Raw genomic sequence first — 6,411 nt, forward strand, 5'->3', positions numbered from 1 at the left:
TCGGGCCACTACACTCCAGCCTGGGTGACAGACGGAGACTCCGTCTCAAAACAAAAAACAAAAACAAAAACAAAAAATACTCCTATATTTTTTCTTTTTTCTTTTTTGAGATGGAGTCTTGCTCTGTCGTCCAGGCTGGAGTATAATGGCATGATCTCAGCTCACTGCAACCTCTGCCTCCCAGATTCAAGCAATTCTCCCACCTCAGCCTCCCAAGTAGCTGGGATTACAAGCGTGTGTCACCACCAGCTAATTTTTGTATTTTTAGTAGAGACGAGGTTTCACCATGTTGGCCAGGCTAGTCTCGAACCCCTGACCTCAGGTGATCCACCCTCATCGGCCTCCCAAAGTGCTGGGATTACAGGTGTGAGCCACTGTGCCCAGCCAACTTCATAGGTTTTCATAAAACCCCAAATACAACTGATGGAATATGTATGAAAGCTGCGGAGTCATGTACAACATGAAGGCAGTGCTATTGTTAATGATGCTGTGCAAAATTATTTTGTAGCTGATGTTCTAGGTAGATCAAGACTACATTAGAGGAAGACTTCAAGCTGCCCTGCTGTGATGCTCAGTTCTTTGCTGGGGATGCTCTCAGAGTCCAACAAGACTCTGGTCAGGATTTGCCAGTGACAGAGAGGACATAATGTCTTTTCACAGTAGGTTGACAATAATGGTTCAGCCTCTGTGCCAGGAATTGGGGAAAAAAATGATGCTGCCATCTGTACAGAACCTTTCTTTTCTTTTCCCTCCCCTCCCCTCCCCTCCCCTTCCCTTCCCTGCTTCCTTTTCCTTTTTTTTTTTTTTTTTTTGAGACAGAGTTTCACTCTTGTTGCCCAAGCTGGGTACAGTGGTGCAATCTCGGCTCACTGCAACCTCTGCGTCCCAAGTTCAAGTGATTCTCCTCCCTCAGCCTCCCAAGTAGCTGGGATTACAGGTGTGCACCACCACTCCTGGCTAATTTTTTGTATTTTTAGTAGAAACGGAGTTTCACTGTATTAGCCAGGCTGGTCTTGAACTCCTGACCTCAGGTGATCCACCCGCCTCGGCCTCCCAAAGTGCTAGGATTACAGGTGTGAGCCATCGCACCCGACCTTTTCTTTTCTTTCTTTCTTTTTTTTTTTTTTTTTGAGATGGAGTTTCACTCTTGTTGCCCAGGCTGGAATGCAATGGCGTTATCTCGGCTCACTGCAACCTCTGCCTCCCGGATTCAAGCGATTATCCTGCCTCAGCCTCTCGAGTAGTTGGGATTACAGGCCTGCACCACTACGTCCAGCTAATTTTGAGTAGCTGGGACTATAAAGTGTGTACCACCACGTCTGGCTAATTAAAAAGGTTTTTTGTAGAGACGGAGTCTTACTATGTTGTGCAGGCTGGTCTTGAACTGGGCGCAAATGATCCTCTCACCTTGGCCTCCCAAAGTGTTGGGATTACAGGCATGAGCCATGCACCCAACCAGAACCGTCCTCTTTACCACGAATTCTGGCGGCAGATACGCCCGTGGAACTGAGTTCCGTGATGACTTCCCAGCTTGGCAGGCTCCTTGTGCTTGGGGGTTCTGGACAGAATGTGAGGTGGCTGTGAGGGCAGATGCTCTGGGAAGAGGGGCGAGACCACAGAGGAAGGATGGGCACTGCCTAGTGGTTGGGGGGCCAGGCCTGAGGACTCAAAGCATTTTGAGGAAACAGAGCAACCTATTGTTTTGTTCTGGAGTCTGGAATCACACTACTGTCCTGACCCCATGGCACTGTGACCAATTCCCAGGACAATTGTAGATGCTGAATTAAGAGCAGGAAATAGTACATTTTGTCTCAAGTAAGGAAGGTGAGAGAAACCCAGTTTCCTTCCCCAAAGAGGCTCCTCCGAGAACATAAACGTCCACACCATGATGGCCCCAAATTGCAACCTGTCGCCCCAGTCCAAAAGCAAATGAATTTTTTTCAAGCAGAGCAAAGGCTTACAGAGAGGTGAGCTCTGGGGGTGAAAAGGGCCCTAGTCATGCCTTCAGGGGGACCTGTCTCTCTCTGTCAGGAGCAGGGCAGGGGGTTGGTTGAGGGGGCCGGGTGGGTAGAAGACCCTGAGCGAGCTGTTTCCCTCCAGACGGGGCCTCCCGCTCCAGGGTGCTATCCCGGCCGAGGTCGGGTCAAGGACTCCAACCCCAGGACTGCCTTGAGGAAGGGGCCATGAGCATTTTCCCCAAACGAATCTTGCTCTTGTGCCTAGAAGTTTCCTTGAATTTCTAGAGAAAGCCAATTTGGTGTCAAATTAGTCTTGACACATTGGGCTGAAGGCCTGAGAAAGGCAGACATAAAAGGGTAGGAACAAGGGACAAAACTGTAACTGCAGCCAGGGAGGCGGGCAGGGCGGCCAGAGGAGAGGCAGGAATTTCATACATACCAAGGACTTGAAGTCAGATGCAGGATAGCCGGGGCCTGCTGGGAAGGAAACGCAAGTTGAGGCAGGAGGTGCTCACCCCTCCCACCACGGGCCCAGCTCATCTCAGTGGACAAAGGGTGGACAGGAAGGTGCGTGTCTGCTTTTTTTTTTTTTGAGATGGAGTCTCGCTCTGTTGCCCGGGCTGGAGTGTGGTGGCATGATCTCAGCTCACTGCAACCTCCGCCTCCCGGGTTCAAGTGATTCTCCTGCCTCAGAAAGGCCTCCTGTCCCTGCTCACAGCCCCACACCCCCGTCCCGGTAGCTTCAGGATCTGGCCCTGGCCCCTTGCTCAGCTGCAAAACCTGTGCCCTCTGGCCTCCACTGCCTCTCCAGCTTCACCCCCTCCGCCCAGGGCCAGCCTCTCTCCCTTGCCCTCTGTGGAGAAACAGCTCAGTCTCACTCTGAGGAGCCCGTTACCTCCAGGGAGGGCCCCCGCCCCGCCGCTCTCCCAGCCCAAACCCCCTGGGCAGCTCTATCCACCCCAAAGAGTCTCTCACTTTAGTGCGCCTAACAATTGCCTCGGAGGTTATGAAAATAAAGGTGCCCAGTCCCCTCCTTTGGGTGGTTCTGTTCATGAGCTCCACAGGGGTTCTTCTTTAGTTTTTGGGACAGGGTGTCTGTCACCCAGGCTGGAGTGTGGTGGCGTGATCTTAGCTCACTGCAGCCTGGATCTCCTGGGCTCAGGCGATCCTCCCGCCTTGGCCTCCCGAAGTGCTTGCATTACAGTTGTGAGTCGCTGCCCCCGGCCTCCACAGGGCCCCTTATACATACCCAAGCATGAGATCTGCACCGCCTGTTGGAAAGTTTGCCTGTCAACCAGGTATGAGCTAATTGGGGCCCTCAAACAGAAGTATGCAGGGACCATAAGTTAATTGATTTCTCAGTAACGACCTGATTTCTGTTTCCAGTGCCCATTTCCCTGGGGCAAAGGAACTTAATTGTGAATGTGGGGGACTCCCACCTTCACCTGCACGCTCTCCAGTGCTATTGTGGCAAGATGGTGTTGGTGATGATGGTGCTTCCTCACTGGGGAAAAGCTGGGGCAAGGGCTGCTGCCTCTCACTGCTCTGGCCTTGACGTAGCCAGGTTCACATCTCAGGGAGAGACGTAGGGAGGCAACACATGTCCCATGCAAGTCTGAGAACAGGTCAGCCTGTGGCAGTGCTGGTGGACCCCAGCAGAAGGAACGGTTGCGAAGGGGTCCACGCAGTTGATCTGAAGCTGAAGGCCTCTCCTCAGACCTGCTCTTCTCCAGACTCCTCACCTCCTGCCGCTGGGACTGTTCTTCAAAATCCTAAAGTCATCTTCACTCCTTTCTACCCTGATTCTAAAGTAGTAAGGAACTTTAGTACTTGCTTGTTTGTTTATTTATTGCCCAGGCTGAAGTGCAGTGTTGTGATCACAGCTCACTGCAGCCTCGACCTCCCAGGTCCAAACGATCCTCCCCGCTCAGCCTCCTGAGTAGCTGGAATCACAGGTCCTGCCACCATGTCCAGCTAATATTTTTAATTTTTTGTAGAGACGAGGTTCTCCCTGTGTTCCCCAGGCTGGTCTTGAGGGAGCTCCAGTGATCCTTCTGCATCGGCCTCCCAAAGTGTTGCCAAGATAGGCGTGAGCCACTGCACCTGGCCATAGGAACTTTAGAGACCGTCTTGCCCGGTCCCTTCATTTTACAGGTGAAGAAGCTGTGCCTCAGAAGTGTCACTTGCCTTGGGTTTAGAGACAAACACAGAGTTAGATTCCATGTCCTCACAGGTGTCAAGTCTTGGTCTTTTAACCCAAAGGCTTCCTTCCCTCTCCACATATTTATGTGTCCACCTCCATTCTGTGGCCACCACCTGCCTGAGCTGTTCTTGCTCTTACATGGATGACAGTGATCAATGCAAAACTGTGACACTTTGCTCATGGCATCCCAGGAATGCCTGACCCTTCCCATCCCTCATCTCCTGCTCATTCTTCAAGTGACTGAAATGCCACCTCTTCCAAGAAGCACATACTGGCCCAATGTGACCTCTGCCATTCCAGCTTCATTCAGCACTTGGAATCCACATGGCTCATGCCATGGTGTGACCACAGACAGGCTGCATCTTTATGTTATTAACTTTTCAGTACTGAGATTAGAAATTCCTAAGAGCAGGGCTTGCCTTACATGTCTTGGTTTCCCCACAGGGCCTGGCACAGAGGACTGTGTGATGAAATTTCAGTCACTGATTATGTGGTGGCTGCTTCTCAGCCCCTTGCTACGTGCTCTAAGCCCCAGGTGCAGAACCAGTCATCAGGATGTGGACTTTTGTTCTCCAGTTGCTGGACCGAAGGTGGGATTCCATTCCGTGCCAGACTGTGGGACCCTTTTGTGGATCACTCTGTTTTTGTTTATGAGCAGCTCCAGGCAGAGTGTTTACAGGCTGCCCCGGCTCCCTGGCCAACTGGCTGTGTGGCGGGGGCCGTGGATCATGCCAAGCGTCAGGGTTCTGTGGAGTTTAAATGAAAAGATACACATAAAGCCCGTAACTAAACAGTGCCTGGCCCCCATAGGTCCCCCACACATATTGGCTATTTGTATTACTATTTAACTTAGAGTTAGAAGATTTGAGCCTGGGTGTGGTGGCTCACGCCTGTAATCCCAGCAATTTGGGAGGCCAAGGCGAGCAGATCGCTTGAGGTCGACATCAGCCTGACCAACATTGTGAAAGGCCGTCTCTACTGAAAATACAAAAATTAGCCAGGTATGGTGGTGGGTGCCTGTAATCCCAGCTACTTGGGAGGCTGAGGCAGGAGAATCGCTTGAACCTGGGAGGCGGAGGTTGCAGTGAGCCGAGTTTGCACCACTGCACTCCAGCCTGGGTAACAGAGTGAGACTCGGTCTCAAAAAGAAAAAAAAATCAAGTTAGAAGATTTGGCATTAAAATACTGTTTGTCAACATAAGTATGGGTGACTGTGCTCTTATCTGTCAGAGGAGGACATTTCGAAGGCCTCAGGAGGAAGCTGTGCAGCAGTCCCAATTGTTCTCAAGCAGAGGAGGGTGGCGCTTTGGTTTACCCAAGTGCTGGCCCAGGAGGCCCTCAGCTACTTTGCGTCCTGCCAGGGACCTGTCACCACCAGCCAACTCTGTTCCCCGGCTCGTGGCCCCAGATTACTGGGGATCTGAACACCAGGAGGGCCTGGCTGATTGCTGAAAACAGGTGGGTCCTGAAGGCCAGGCCAGAGCCTATTTGTGGAGAGGCAAAGTCAATTCCAGCCAAGATTCTGGAGAGAGGTAGAGAGGATTTTTTTCTTTTCTTTTTTTTTGAGACAGAGTCTCACTCTGTTGCCAGGCTGGAGTGCAGTGGCGCGATCTCAGCTCGCTGCAACCTCCAACTCCCTGGTTCAAGCGATTCTCCTGCCTCAGCCTCCTGAGTAGCTGGGATTATAGTCATGCGCCACCACGCCCAGCTAATTTTTGTATTTTTAGGACAGACGGGGTTTCACCACGTTGGCCAGGATGGTCTCGATCTCTTGACCTCATGACCCGCCCACCTCGGCCTCCCAAAGTGCTGGGATTAGAGGCTTGAGCCACTGTGCCCGGCTAGAGGGGACATTTCTATCTCAGCCTCCATCTCCTGAGTGGGGCTGGGCACAGATACCAGGCAGAGTGAGGTGAACTTTGACTGAAAGCAAAATGACCAACCAAGACATTGGGACTGAGCCCTTCATAAGAACTCAGGTCCGAGCAAAGCGATCCTGTTGGGGCCGGCCAGGTGCCTCTTTCCGTGAAGGTGCAGGGCTCAGAAGAGCCTGGGGCTTGCGCAGAGGACGACAGTGGCTTCAGTGGCCCGGACAAAGGGCATCCCTCTCCAGGGAGGCTCTTGCAGAGCAGTGCAGCCCACACCTGCAGGGCAGCTGCAGCCTCCTCGGGCTCAAGGGAGGTGCCGCCCTCCTGCGCCCTGCCTCTCCAGGATCAGCTCCTCAGAGTTGAGGCTTGTGAGCACAGGTTA

The sequence above is a fragment of the Macaca nemestrina genome, chromosome 1 (genome assembly GCF_043159975.1).
Source record: "Macaca nemestrina isolate mMacNem1 chromosome 1, mMacNem.hap1, whole genome shotgun sequence".
Classification (NCBI taxonomy): domain Eukaryota; kingdom Metazoa; phylum Chordata; class Mammalia; order Primates; family Cercopithecidae; genus Macaca; species Macaca nemestrina.